Source organism: Apteryx mantelli, chromosome Z (genome assembly GCF_036417845.1).
Source record: "Apteryx mantelli isolate bAptMan1 chromosome Z, bAptMan1.hap1, whole genome shotgun sequence".
NCBI classification, from domain to species: domain Eukaryota; kingdom Metazoa; phylum Chordata; class Aves; order Apterygiformes; family Apterygidae; genus Apteryx; species Apteryx mantelli.
The window spans coordinates 61,438,030-61,454,009 of NC_090020.1; the positions used below are offsets into that span (position 1 = coordinate 61,438,030).

Sequence of the window (15,980 nt, forward strand, 5' to 3'; positions counted from 1 at the left end):
CCAAAGGACTTGAAATCTAAACAGACAAAACAAGTAAGAAATGAAATAACTTTCCTAACGTCACTTAGCAGGTTAACAACAGAGGTAGGAATAGAATGCAAGGGTCATTACAGGCAGCCCTAAGCCACTAAGCCACACTTCTTCCTGCAGCTGCAATTGCTATTTACTCACTGCTTGCAGCACGGCACCCCCATGTCAAGAACTGCACAAGCTTCTAGAAATAAAAATCATTTGTTGTTCCATAAGCAAATTATCAGTTCAGCCTGGTTTACAGCATCTGAAAGTTCCCGATGCTTTCCCAAGGAAAGACCTACTAACCTTAATGTTTTCTTCACTCAGTAGCTCATCCTCTCCCCTCTAATGATACACAAAAGCAAAGAAAGTGTTATGAAAAAAAGATCCATTGCTGTTTCTGTCTCTATTAAACAGAAGTGGGGCACTATTTTAGGTCAGTGATTTTAAAATACTTCAAAATTCTCATAAGAAGGAACAAAGATAAACTGTCTGAAATTAAAACACACACACAGACACACACACAGTGGAGAGGTTGCTGTTACTAGCTTCACATATTACAGCTCACACAGAAAAAGTAGTACAAATGTATAACTTGCTATTTATTCTGGTTGCTTAAAAAAAAAGTAAAACCAGCAACACTGGCTACAGCTCCATTTTTGGCTTCCATGGGAGAAAAAAATCCCTTATCTCCATACTATTACATACAAAACCAAAAACCCCAAACCAAACAAAAATACAAAAACAATCTCCTGCCCCATCTGTATCCTTCCATTGTGAACTGAGCAGGATTAACACACAGTGACTTCTTAGTTACATCAAACCTATTAAGAATTTTTCTATTTTGGGCTTAAGATATGGCAGAGCTTCATCAGAACCCTAAAACATAATTCTTGAAGCCAAACGCTGCCATGAGGCAGACAAATGAATTATATGGTTCAGTACAGGGATAAGATGGCAGCTGGAACACCTTGAGGAGGCCATGGCTGTCCTTTCTCTAATGGCTGTCAGGACATAAGCAAAGAGCTTTAGAAAGACACTTCACTTGCTTTCCTTCACCTTGGTTTCTCCCAGTTGTTTCCAAGGCCAGAAGTACAACCCTCATCCTCCAGTCCCTACTGATATCATAAGCAGGAAAGGGAGGTATGTATTTTCACCTGAAGAACCACCAGACTGGCTGGGCAGAATCTCCTTCCATGGTTATTGTCGCACGCAACTTAGCAGAGTACGTCACATCAACTGGCTGGTTTCAGAGTAGCTGAGCTGTGAAAAGCCTGTGGTCCAAGAACTACAGCCATGCATCAGCCTATGGCAAAAATATTGGCGAGTGGCTGGTGAAACTTCAGCTATGAGAAGAGGGAATCAGACCTCCAAATCTTCAGGGACCAGACTCCTTATTATCCATCAGAGTTCCCAGATTGACATTCCTCAACTGCAGTTGAGCCTGCTGCCTTCCAGAGATGGTTAAGACCAATGTCTAGAGCAGCATCCAGCTTTTCCTGAGGCATCAGACTGGAGTGTGGATTACTGTCAGTTGTGATGTGAGGGACCAGGAAGGAGCTTAATACCCCTACACTGATCAATGCTTGATGAATATTATTTTAATTTTACAAATAAGTACTGGTGATTGTTGCCTATTCCAATTACAGGGTCTGTCTTTCATGCATTTGTTTGTCATTTTCACAGTTACTCCCAAATAGTATGATCTGTCACCACTGGTATCAAGAAAAGAATTTCCCATCAGTTTTCCCAGAAGTGAAAGAAAGTCCTGAGGTACCTTTCTGTCACTGTATAGAAAAGACTTCCTACAAGACTGCATTAATTTATTACCAACAGATAATTAAATAATCATTTCTTGCTGGATGAAAGTTGCTGATCTTATAATTCATTGCTGAAAATATTCCCAGAGAAGCAGAATACTTGTTCCAAAAGTCACAGTTAACAACAGCATATCAAAAAGAACAACATTAAGTCAAAGTTTTGGCTCATCCATGCCCAACTCAGCTTAGGCCAACCTCTTCCAAACAAAACATATATTAAAAAGGCATATTAGCCTGTGTCTTACTCGTATTGCAACACAACACAGCATACATACAAGTTGGTGAATGCTATTCATTCACAAGTATACGAATGCTATTACAATTAAATAGAAAACTTGGGGAGAAAAGGAAAGAGTAAGCAAAATATCCAAGATAATTAAAAGCTTATCAGAAAGTAACTTTATCCTTTAAATTTTCATCTCTGTTGTTTATTTCTTGCTTCCAGTTAAAATTTTATCAAGAATACTTTCAAAGAATTGCAACTGAAGTGAAAATCTTTGTTTTTAAGTGTTTTCCTATTTTAAAATATGTCCTCAAGACAACTTTCATAATGTCTGTGAAGAAAATCCAGACAGCTACGCTCAGTAACAGATCTGGAAACTATGCTATTTACATATTTAGTTATGAAAAAAGTTACAATTTCAGATTTCTTTCAACATGCTAGATCTGCACAGAGCTAACCTTATTAGCTGTGCAATCTGCTGACAGTCGCTCAAGTCTTTGTTTAAGTTAGCTTCATGTTCTTTATGCATGTGCTAGTATTTTTGTTATGTTGCTAAGCATTACAGGGTTAACTGGTCAAAGGCACGTTACTGTAAAATAACTCATACTTAATCTGTAACAGTATTCAAGAAGTTTAATTAAGTTTAAAGTTTAAGTTTAAATTATTAAGAACTCTCTTTAATTCGCAACTAGCAGCTCCTTAAAGAGCATCAAATGAATGAATCCTTATATTCATTGTTGTATAAAGCTGTATAAATTGCCTATGATGTATCATGGCCAGAGTACCATAAAGTATACAGCTCAGTTTTCATTCCTAACAAGAGCTGTGAGAGTGTTGTATGGCATCTTGGTGACCCATAACATGAGCAAGGCTCCAATTTAACAAAAGGTGGTGCTTCAGCTTTTCCCTTATTCAACAAAACTTTTAAGCACTTCCTTAGTTTCTATACAAATAGCATTTTAACTGTATTTCAACAGCCTTTAAGCATATCCTCAAATTCTCTGATGAACCAGAACCCCATGTCAAAGCGTCCCATCGGAAGGGTCACCATATTAACCATAAAATAACAAGTATCAGCACTCTGTAAAGGAGGAAATTATTTCAGTTCAAAATCATGCAATTAAATGTCAGTAAAGTATTAGAAGTTGCTTCATATGAGCTAGTAAGTTGTTTATAAGATTACTTCTAAACACATTTGAGTCACCAACAAACAGCAGTCATAAGCAAGTTTCTTGGAGTTATTTTTAAAACACTATGTACATTTTCTTTAAATTTCCCTGAAAATATAGATATGTTTAGCATGACAGAAGGGTAGTTTTTATTTTCAGAATTTTAGGACAGGTAACTTTTGAATACTGGGTCTATGGTCACCTGGCCAAATATCATCAGAGTCTATGCATAAAGAGGCACAGACCAGAATTCTCCCTTGTCCACTTGTAAAGAATCTTTCTAATTGTTAGAGCTTTTTGTGGGGCCACATAATCAATATAGTGGAGTGGTACCTTTTGGATTAACACATCGATTTCAACGTGGTGGAGCACTCATGTGATGTGGAACACTTGCACAGAGCATGAAGAAGTGTGTGACACTATCACATAGGTAAAGAAAGCCACATAGATCCATACAGACATGGGTACTTAAGTGAGAATGAGACTAGCTGATGAGATACAGTGCGGTTTGAATTCTTTCTAGCATAATCCTTCATGATCCTGAAGTTTAAATGTGGCTCCTCTTAAGTCTATCACTTCAGGCAAGAGCAAACCACAGATTTTTCAATGGAAACTTGAATGTTGTTTGGATCTGTCTGGATCTGTCCCCGTGACCAAAAATATCCTTGATAAATGAATACATTCAAAGTTGTCAAGAACCTGTAACATTTATTCTAGAGTGCTACCTGAACTAATGTAAATATCAGAAACCATACCACTACAGAAAATTCACTTGAAAAAGTATTTGACATTTGACATTTTAAAAGTTCTTCCTTACTCCCTCCCTGCATGCTTCTCTAGTCACAGTAGGTACATAATTGGCATGTAGGATGCAAAGGAACAGCAATGAGTAGAGCATAGGGGATCAACAAGATGATCTGTCTTTACAAAGGACACCATGATTTGCAGAGAGAACTAAGAACCACAGAAATAAGCTTGGGGATTTAAAGAAAGAAAAAAATTCAGCTTTCAGTAATTTATTAACTCACCCTAGATTTCCATGTATTCTAGAATCATATCTGATTTTATAATTGTTGAACGTATGTACTGTCACAGTTCTGAGAAGTCTATATTCAGGTACCACTTATTAAATACAACAGGTCATGGTGCATGTTACTACTTTAATAAGTATAGATTAAGTTATTCTGCTTAAAATATTTCAAATTCAGTCATTCAAGTTCAGTATTTTCTAACTCAAGGGTGAGGGAAAAGAAGTTCCATTTATCAAAAGCAATTGCTGAGACCATATCCTCTTCACCTTCTTAAAATTTCTGCTTTAAAATTAGATGAATGCTCTGGACAGAAAATTAGGCTAAGAAAAAAAATATTTAAGAGGAATAATCTCCTGCACATCTTCCATCTCTCAAACAGCAGTCAAACTTCAGAGTCAGACAGCATGCAGAAACACCAGCTATAGGAATCTGAATTTGTTTTACTCACCTGTGTTCCAAGTCTTTAGATCAACCACTTAGGTCAACCACTTCAGAAGTCTGGCAATACCTAGAAAAATAATTAATGTAAAATGTAAGAAGTGTACAGAGCCAAAAACATTAAAACACTATTTATGATAAGTACTAGTGGCTGGAATACTAGAACTCTGCTTGTAAAAGGTTATATGCACATGGGTAACATTTCACTATCATGACACTTCTGCTTTGTTAGAAATGCAACATTCTGGACATCACTCCAAACCACCAAGGAACTAAGAAAAATAAGCATGTGAAAGAGTAATGCATAAACCACTAAGCATGCTCAAAATTGTATCTTTTCCTCTATTCTATTAATAACGTATGTCAAAATTTGAAACTATATTTAAAGTGATTTGTATATTCCATTCCAAATTATAACAGTATTTTTAATTTTGATGTAATTCAGGAAGAAGTTTCTAAAAAGGTGGAATAAAGAAACAAGACTATGATAGCATGTTCAACTCCACAAGCTTATGGAATACACCTCCCAAACCTTTTCTCCGCACACACACTTTTCCCGAAATTCAGCAAGGACAAACACAAAGTCCTGTACCTGGGATGGACTAACTCCTTTTACAGGCTGGGAACTGACTACCTGGGGAGTAGCTCTGCTGAAATGGAGCTGGGGATCCTGATGGACAGCGGGATAAACACGAGTCAGCAGCGTGCTGTGGCAGCAAGGAAGGCCAAGAATATCCTGGGCTACATTAACAGGAGCTTTGCCTTTGGATATCTGATTGTTCCCCTTCATCCAACAGTCCTTACACTGCATCTGGAATACCACGTCCAGTTTTGCCCCCAGTACAAGAGAAGTGTTGATAAAATTGAGCGAGTCCAGTGGAGGGCCATCAAGATGGTCAGAGAGCTGGAGGACATACCCTATGAGGATGGACTCATTTGGCCTGGAGAAGGGAAGACTTGGGGGAAGGAAACCTAATAGCAGCCATCAAACACCTAAGAGGACGCTACCAAGAAAAGAGCCTGGGTCCATCTTCTGAGGTGCACAGTGAGAGAAAGAGAGGCAATAGTCATAAATGTGAGCAGGGGAAGTTCATACTGGATATAAGGAAAATTTTTTTTACTGTAAGAATAATTAAGCATTGTAGCAGCTTGCCCAGAAAAGCTGTGAAATCTTATATGTTTTGAAGACCCAAACAGCCGAAGGGCTGAGCAAGCTGGTTTGATTTCAGACTGACCCCGCTTTGAACAGGAGGTTGGACTAGACACCTCCTGAGGTCCCTTCCAACCAGAATGATTCTGTGTTTCTGAACTAGAGGTTTTCCTACAGTAAGAAAAACTTCATTTTTATCCATAGATCAGGACAGAACATATAGAGAACCCTCCTTTATCTGCAAGGATAAAATGAGCCAGCAAGTCAGTAGGATCTAATGAAGAGGTATGAATTGATTTTTGAGAGCACGGTTTCACAAAGGAAAATCTGCGCGGGACTCTTATCAAAGCGTGCTGCTGAGAACAGACGGAGGAAAACATACTGAGGGTACTGGAAAGTCAAGCAAGGCTTCAAATTGCCTTTGAATTCCAGACACGTAGCATATTCCACCAGAAGAAATCAAGGGCACTGGATCAAGCAGCTTTGATCCAACTTCTCCCTTCTGTTTCTAAAGCAGTTAACATACATGACAATGAAAATACAGCAATGCTCGGAGAGGCAGAGACGAACTACATGTCAAAATTAAAAAAGGTCGAATCATTTTTTTTTTTAAACCCTGACCTGCTGAAGCATCTAACTACAAGATCAATTTTAAATATGCAAAAATCAATGGATTGCTCAGATGTTTAGAATTAAGTGGTGCTTTTAGACAAGTTTTTTTGCATGGAGTCCTGGCTCCTAAGGAAAATAAAGTGATAAGGACAGGATAAGATAGGATCAGCCTATAAATGCAAAAGAACCTTTTGTCATACATCTATCCACCTGCCAAAAGCACAGCCATGATTCTCCTCACCCAAACACAACAAATACCAAGAAAAGAAGGAGAGCAAGCACTGTATTAAAGACAGTTTTTTGTCTAATACATTTGTGACAAAGCTAACAAGAAACCTCATGTGTCTTCCACTCCCCCCATAACCACACAGGCAGTGCACTTTCCTCTGTATCCCAGATGGCTAAAACTAAACCTAAATACTCCCAAGCACATCAGAATTAAAAAAAAAAAAAGTGTATGGTCGCTTTTTCTCTCAAGAGCTCTTTCTTACAGATTTCACAATAACTCATACTGATTTTTACAACAGTTGGCAAAAAAAAAAAGAAAGAAAAAGAAAATTCCATTTCTTCCTTTCTGCTAAACCAGTTGTAAATTTTGCTGTGGCAGTCTCTCTCTCCCTCCCTCCAAAGAAAACATGACATTCTTAATTTTTAGGTACTTCCTCATTTGCGAAAAGGAAATATTTAGTATAATTCAGGGAGAGTCTTCTATATTCTATACCAAGCAGAATTGTGGATTTAATATTTTTATTTACAGTCAACAGGAGAAACAAATAAGCTAGGCACTATTAACACAACACAGACATTTTGATAATATCCCTTTGTCACATATACTGACTATTTACACAATGGGAACCATGTATACTTAGGCTCCTAAGCAAAAAACGAAAAAAGAATAAAGATATACCTGCTGTATCTTAAAACATCTCTTTCAAGTAGCTTTTTCTTCAGACATACTACTGTGCAATACTTCCATGCATTATACAACAGTAAGTATCTAAATCAAAGAAATATTTACTTACTTAGGAAAGTTTGTATGACCAATTATGTCACTGTGAATAGAAATAATTCAGTCAATAGGTTCTTTGTCTTTTGCTATCAATGCAGAACAGTAAAAAATTAAAAAAACCTACTATTTAACAGGCATCATTAAGGCTAGCTTCAGAAATAACAGCAAAACAAGAAGGGGAAGGTATTTTCTTAAGGGACATGCTGCTAGCAGGTTAAAAAAAAATTATAAATTAATTACAATGCTAAACAACACGGAAAACACTAACAGCTCAAGATGGATGATAGAATTTTTAACATTTCTTCCCAAGCTAATTTTTCTCTTTCACACACAGACAAAAAGAAAAGGTTCAGTTTTTGTTTTCTCCATTACTATCTACCTCATTTACTCAATCTAGAAGATCATACTACCTATCTATCTATGCAATTTAAAGCAAATTCAAATTGGCATACTACATAGAGCAACATTACAACTTGCAAGCTGTTTCAATGAGAAAATAAAAAAGTTCTCACTTTTTATACTGCTGAAAATATTTCACCCAAATGCACCTGATCTGAAGTTCACACCTAATAAAAACCAGATGTACTTCTAATACACTGCTGATCCACCTTCTTAATTCCTTTTTTCCCACCACATCACCTTGCCCAAGAAAGCAGCGCAGCCTAGTTTTACACATCATTAAAATGTTTAAACCAAATATTACATTTTTATAATCCTAGCAATTCCCACAAAACTAAACAGAATAAATACAGAGGCATTAACAGACCCACACTGTGAATGAGAAAGATCCCTTAGCCTGTTACCTAACTCAGCAAGCACCTGACTGATCAGTGAATCAAATTACTGCATTTCTTTAACAAATAAGCCAATACTAACTAAGGTAAGAGATACACAAATATATTTTTAGCAAAGTTATTCTCTAAATTAATATTATCTTACAGTGTTTATTTTATATATGTTTAAAACTTTATTGGAAATTAAGAAAATGAAACATTAACGAGTCCAGTCCCACACTCACTGAAATCAGTGGGAACTTTCGCCATTAGAGTTAAAAGGGAGGATAAAAGGAGACGCATTGGTCATTTTCAAGGCGGTGTAAAAATATCGAACAAGTTCACTTCTATAACTTGCTTCTTAAGCCGCATGCCCACTTCGCAGACAGGGACAGCACAGCCGAGGCAAGTCACCTCCCACGAGGGGCAGCCCGGCGCCTTACGCCACGGCCGGCCCTTCGGCCTCGCTCCGTGGAGCCCGCCGCGGCCGGGAGCACGGCACCCGGGGCCTCGCCACGGCGGCGCGGCCTGCGAGGACGGACCCCGCGCCCGCCGCTCCCCCGCGAGAGCGCGCCCACGCCGCCAAACTACAGCCAGCTCTGGCCATAGAACTGCTCCAGGCGGCCGCCGCCGAGCCGCAGCCTAGCGAGCGGCTCCGTGCTGCAGCCGCCGCCCCGGCGTCGCGGAGCGGCCTCCCGGCAGCGCCCCGCGGGGCCGGGACCTGCAGCGCGGTGGGGACAAGGGCCGGGCGGAAGCGGGGCCCGCGGCGGGCGCGGGGAGGCCGGGCCCTCGCCTGCCATTCGGCTGCTCGTGGAGCACTCTTACGAGTAGCCGCTTCGTCGGTGACTGGCTAGGATCACTTGGCAGGCTTCGGCTATTCTTACCTCCAAATGTCAAGTGGCTTAAAAATAACAGCTTCTGAAGAGTATTATTAGCATCCAAATTATTGTCCCCAGATTACCACACACTGTGGCACACAAAACAGTAAGTTTACAAAAACAGTACTCTGCTGGAAGAGGGGGAACAGCCTGTCTCAAAGGGAGACAGCTGAGTTACCGCCTCATGAAGTCTGAAGAGAGAGCAAAACCATAGACTTTTGTTAAGTTGTTAGCAAATAACATACCATTTTATTTAAATGGTAGATAGTCTGAGAGTGTCTTAGACCGCTGCACGGCCGCCCTGCCCTGATGCTCTGAAACAAGGCACGTTGTATCACACACACACGCACACACACACACTCTTTAATCAACAACTGCTTTTTTTTTTTTTTCCAGTCCAACACCTGTTTTTCAGGCCAAAGTTTTATTCAGAATATTGTCATAGTGATGCAAGCTCCAACTACTATAAATCAATGAAACAATCATTAAAGTTCCCAACTTCCCTTAGAAAATTCCCATGTTTTTCAGTACTCCTGCCCCACAAAGAATTCTTCCAATCTGACCAGGAACCTGTTTCATTTGTGGTTTGAACCTAAAGAAGAGGCTCCCTTAATTAAGCACAATCTTCCCCCCCCACCAGCAAAGAAATGCAAAGTAATTTTAACATTCAACTTCCTATACGTTTAAGACATCTAACAAAGCAACCAAACATACAATTAGGGACCAACTTACTAAGCCATGAACAAGCTGTTACATTCCTTAAAATACAGTTTCAAACTCCTCTGTGGTGTCAGGACAAACAACACTGTTTGTCATAAGCATATATTCTATTTTGGACTAATTCCCATGCCTTCCTCACAGCTTTCATCTCCACAGATACTGTGATAAATATACATAAAAAGTAGCTTATAAAATTAAAGCAACAATAGATACTACTGGTTAGCACAGTTCTTATAAGCCTTCCACCAACGAAATCTTCCTTTTAAACGTGAAGCTCTTTTGTGATTCATATAATGATTTTGCTAGTCACAAAATCTAGTATTTAGGCCATTCAATGTGACAAAAAAGCACAGTTCCTTCTACAAAATCTTGTGTAGATGAACAGTCCTATGAGCAGCTTTATCATGTGCTCAGACCTTAATTCAAAGCTAAAAAACGCCCTTAGAACACATCAGCATGTTTATTTTCAACTGTTCTCCAGCTTGTGTCTCAGACCTGATTTTCAGTCTTGTAAAAAAAACCCTGAGCAAAACACAAATAAAAGTAAATAAAAAAGATGTTCTGAACAAAATTTCATGTGCCCTCCTTCCTTGAGTGTATATGTAAATGTTGTCATGGAAATAAAAACCCTTGCTCAAGTGTTATCCGCCCAATTTTCCAGCTCTGGAGAACAGCTTGCGGTTTGTACAGCACTCTGCAAAAAGCCCTAAGCCACTTCAGTCCCTCCAGCCGGCTCTTCCAAAGGGAGGTCACAAGCCGAGCAAGAGAGAACCTTTGATGCTAACACCAGGAAGGGGAAATGAGGGAACCACTGTTCGGTAAGAGTTAAAACTTACACTCCGTTTGCAGATGGAAGAAAGAGCTAGCCCCGGGGACACCAGGAATTCAACAGCAGCTAAGACATACATTAACTGTGGTTTTATTCACCACAAAGAAGCTTTTCTTTGCCTTTTTAATTTTTGTCATTTTAGGCTTACTCTGGAACCAATTTGTTTAAACACTGCTATAGACTATCTTCTTTTCAGAAAATCAGTCTGTCCTGGTCATACAACAAATAGCACCTTTGGGTTTTATTGGTTCTTACTCATTAGCGTTTCCTGAAGCTGATAGTCCTGTTTGAAGACTGTCACAGCCCACTTTGTAAGAAGCTCTACTTATTCTTTAAAGTACATTTACTAGAGTATTTCATCTGGTTAAGTTCTGTATAACTGAGAAATAACTTGTTTACAAGTTACAAGCTCCTAGTGTCAACATTCTATTTCCCTAGGTTTCTACTATTCTTTTTACTGCCTAGAAGAAGATGCTCTATTGTGACAGACTGTCTCTATGTACAGTACACACATGCACAAGAACAGGAGAATTGCATCAAAGTCCCGGATTCGGGGGGGGGGGGGAAGATATCTGTCTCTGCTTTTCCTTTCCTTTTCAAGGTTATTATAAATTAATTCTTAAAAAAAGACATTGATTGCTACCTTTACCATTTCCTGTAAAAGGCACCTGAAAGGCTGAACTGGAATGTCATAGGCCAGTTTTGGACTCAAATCACAGGCTTGCAGAATACTCCAACAAGGACTCCATTCACGTGGGGCAGCAGGGAGGGTTACCCAACCTTTTTACCCCTCTTTCCCAACTGGGGTTAAGTTGACAGACCACAGAAACTTTTAAAGTTTACAGGTTGCCCAGGAGCCTTCGTCCTGGGAAATATTCATAACTCAGCTGGACAAGACACTGATCAACCAGCTCCAAGCTGGCCCTGCTCTGAGCAGGGCACAGGGCCAGATGATCTGCAGCAGTCCCTTCTAACTTGCATTATTCTATGATTCTAACTACAAATAACTGAACATAAATCATATGCAGATATGTTTTCCTTGAATATGGATGCTTGGCCTTCCTAGCTTGCATGTTTTCTTTCACTGATTGACCTTTACATTCCCAAAGGTAGGTAGGTATTGAATGTGCAAGAAAGTTTATGATAATCGTAAGATCTTTGATGTCTTCTCCTTTCACTTTTATCAACACCCGTGGGAGTGAATGAAGATTCTTTGCTTTCCTAGTGTTTTCCAATTGAGAGACTGAGGTAGGAATCAGTTCATTTAACTTGTATTTGCTGTATATTATAAATTATAAAAAGCCCATGGTACTTTCTCAATGAATAATCTTTTAGTTGAAGAGGTTTTGATGAAAGCAATGAATTAGAAAAAAATGTTACTTACAGTTCAGGTCATATTCTCCACCAGATTCAGACATTTTTTAAGTTTACTGGTAATTCAAACTCCTGGAGAATGCCTATCTAATATGCATACATTGTTTTGAGAAGAGGAAGACCTTCAGAAACATCTCATGGCTGATCTCGCATCTGCTAAATCCTGAAGATATGGGGGTGAAGAAGGTCAGCGTAATGTTAGAATATAGCAAAAAAGCTATCACCAGCCCAGAGGGAAGTATTAATCAGTTGCTTAAAGGCTCTTGTGAAGTCTTACCTTGAACACTGCATAGAATTATTCTCCATATCTGGTGTGGGGGGACATTTAAATTGGATTAGACACAGAGAAGGACCACTGGCCTGATCAAGGGAAAGGAGGGCTGAGAAAACATAAGAGATTTTGGCCCCTTTAGCCTAACAAAATGATGATGATAAAAAGGAGATACAATTGTTTCCTACAGTTACTGTAGATGAAGAAACAGCAAGGAGAAAGAAGAGATACTTAACTTAAAAGCCAGTACTGGCACAGGAACAAATAGACGTAAACTGATTGTGAATAAGTTTAAGTTTCAGGTTAAAAGATGATTTCCAAAACGTTCTGAAAGACCAAGATTCTGCAACAGCCTTTGAACAAGAAAAGTTAGGCAGGAAACCTAACTAGTTTTAAGTTAGAGGTTGACAACATCATGAAAGGAATTACATACAACCTGATTGCCTGTAATACCAAGGGAACAAACTCACTAACAAGGCCTTTCTCATCCAAAGTTCTTTGTATTTATGAGAATATGCTCATGTTTCCTTCAGTCAGCTCTCAAAGTATGTATTTCATACTGTGAAGCCACCCCAAACCCTGCCATTAAAAAAAAGACACAATGTTGTAAATCCATTCAAAACTGTATCAAAGCATTAAGCATCAAAAATGCAGTTTCTCATCTGAGCATTACAAAACCCATTAGGTTGCAGAACTACTAGATGTATCCCATGATTTTGCTCACTAAAAGCAGCAGACAACTGCATTTATTAAAAATCTTGACCATGCACAACGTATCTACACCAACTACATTCATAAAGTCATTTTTAAAGAACATGAAATAGCCATTTAAAGCATTCTAGACAGAGCCTAAAAAACAAGACAGGGTGGTATAAAACTGTTTATTCTGAATATTATTAGCTCTTCTTTTTTGTGAACTGTATAAACAAAGTAATACCCATGCAAAAATTTATTTTGAAACAAAACATGAAAAATGAAAGTTAAACAGACCTCCCTACAAACAAAGATGAAAGGGGAAAAAATGGTCACTTCACAGAGCACAAGCCTTAGAGAATCCATATAAAAGATTCTGTAAGAACATAGGAACTTTACTATAACCCTCCCAGAAAACTGGCCTCTGTAACAAACTAAGAGGCAACACTTCTTTCGAACATATAACAACTACTTCTGAAAGTTCCTTTTGTTCTCTGAATCTCTTGGATCATTGTTTTGTGCTATTTTATTAGCAATGAACATTTTAACAGACATTGGCCATTTCCTTGCTAACAGAATACATGCAATAATGCATGTGCAATGTGAACAGTTAAGGGACAGCCAACAAGGCAGTGAGACGGAGGGTATAAATACTCCCACCATTCCTGCTCCTTGGAAGGCTGGAAAGATGTATCACAACCACTCTTCTTATGCCCCACTTCAGGTTCTTGGGCCAACTCTATTGTATTCCCAAGAAAAACTATCTGCAGCTGAATTCACAGCTCTCTTAAGCCTTCAACATAATATGATAATGGTAATTTTAAAATTTCCAAGGGGGCCTCTGGATTTCACTACTGAACCTGAAACAAGGTATAATCTTATCTGTTTCATCAAGTTTCTCTTTGTCAAAATTTAAGAAGTAACAAATTTGTTATTTTTTCCCCCTTTTTTCAGGCTGAAGAAGGCAAATTATTTCCAGGTTACATGTAATCAAATATTTGCAAATAATCTTCTAAGTATAAGCTACATGTTTTAATAACAGTTCCAGTTCTGCATCAACTGAAAATGCAGATTCCTACCAATAGTCACTATTTTTCAAGACCTATACAGATAGGAGAGAAGGCAATCATACTGGGAAAAATGATGAATGGCCTGGTTTCTATGAGCTTTCTTATCAGTTATGAACAAATTCATCCCAAGGACAAGAATCAGATAACTCCTTAGGTCTCACTGACTGTTCAGTGCACTGATTCAAAACCATAATTCTGTAAAGTTTGAAGCTGTAAGTTCCAGAGTCCCTAAGTACTAACTTTTTCTCTGCGACACCTACAATTTTCTGATGTATTTGTACTGACTATATTTTTAAAGGATTTTTCCAAGGAAGGTTGAGTTTTAGAATGTAACATGAATAAATTTTCTTAGATAATTGCTTTCTTATAGTATTCCAGCAACTGAACACTGACTCAAAATCTCTTATAGGAACAGTTGGCTGGTTTAAATCATTGCCTTTGAAAGTGCAGAGATGATATGGAGCTACTTTACTCCCCAATATCCTTTATAGCATTGAAAACTTTTCAAATAAAGGAAGAAAATTATACATATACACACAATCTCTCTCATATTCATTTATATTGCACATACACATATATGTAATATTCCCCAGCTCAATTCAGGTGGTTTCCAGAGGTTTTAGCTTTTGAAGAGCAGTTAAACATATGAAACAGAAACAGACCCTTTTCTTGTTCATTTATTAGCACTGTTTTCAAAGGCTTGTTCTGAGAATGAAGCACAAGAAAAATAAAGAGTCTCCACTATGCTCCCCTAACAGAGTATCCAATCAGTTCCCACTGAGTTCTAGTTCTTTTTGTGTCCACATGCAAGTGATTAAGAATACATTGTTTGAAACTTAACTCCACATCTGTTGTTCTGCAGGACTTGGAAAACAGATGAATTTTTCTGACAATTATTTGCAGAGAGTATAATCACAAGCATCTGTAATGGTATCCTAAAGTGCAAGAGGAAAACACCATGAATCCAAGAAGCTTTTCTGCTGAATATTTTTGTTTCCTTACTAAGTAAGATTTAAAAAAAAGTTCTCAGATGGAAATCATTAATAATTGCTTGAGAAGCCATCCACTGTAACTCAAAACAAGTAAAATCCAGCTCTCCTTCCTGAAACTCTTTGTTTCATGTCTCAGTAGTTTACCCATACAGCCAAAATCCATTTTATGGTCTGTCAGGTAACTTTTAAAAATCATGCAGAAGTGATAAAAGCTCACAGAACTACAACACAGAAAATACATGTTTTCATAGACCTCTACAGTTATGACACAACTTTCAATGCTATTAGTTACAAGACTCAGCCTGTTTTGAATGGATGGACGCTTAAGTGATAAAGATATATTTTCCTGAAATCTCCATCTATAAAATACTGGTAAGCACAGAAAAGAAGAGGAAACTTCACTTATTTTATAATGCAAGCACCGACAACATCAAAGGATACTGGGGAACGCAAGCTTCAAGAAAGCACTTCCTCATGCAAGGTGCAGTCACGCTGAGGAAATCTGCTGTAGTTTGTCGTGAACATGAAATTTCACATTTGCCCAGGAAACTACTGGACATGTTAATGGCGGAAAGATCCACCGAATACTATTAAACACAAAACCGTCCATTGAGGACTGAGTAAGTCCTCAAAATGCAGAGCAGTGGAGGCTACGAAAGCATCAGCCTAAGCTTGCTCTGTACTCAAGGCCACTGGCCATCAGTCACTGGGCTTAATGAACCTCTGCACTACGTTAGTATTTGTGACCTTATGACCTTAGCTTAGACCTCTGACATATACGTATAACAAGTGCAGGAGCAACCTTATCTACAGTGATGGAGGAAGGTATTGAGGGCTCAGGGTAACTGAAAGGAATATTTTGAGCTTTTTTTTTTTTTTTTAAACTTAATGCTGAGCTTAAAGTAACAATTAGTCA

At 38.5% G+C, this 15,980-nt stretch overlaps 1 protein-coding gene across 8 annotated transcripts in view; it reads right to left on the reverse strand.

Annotated features, from left to right (window-relative positions):
* The window catches only part of LHFPL2 (LHFPL tetraspan subfamily member 2), a 130,974-nt gene that overhangs the window by 63,818 nt on the left and 51,176 nt on the right, over window positions 1-15,980 (reverse strand). For 7 of the 8 annotated variants that reach the window (XR_010886887.1, XR_010886888.1, XM_067315724.1 and 4 more), the window contains one exon: window positions 4,704-4,763. The exons of the other annotated variant lie outside the window; for it this stretch is intronic. The gene's annotated coding sequence lies outside the window, so the exon portion shown is untranslated. The remainder of the gene's footprint in view (window positions 1-4,703; window positions 4,764-15,980) is intronic. 8 annotated transcript variants of the gene reach the window in all.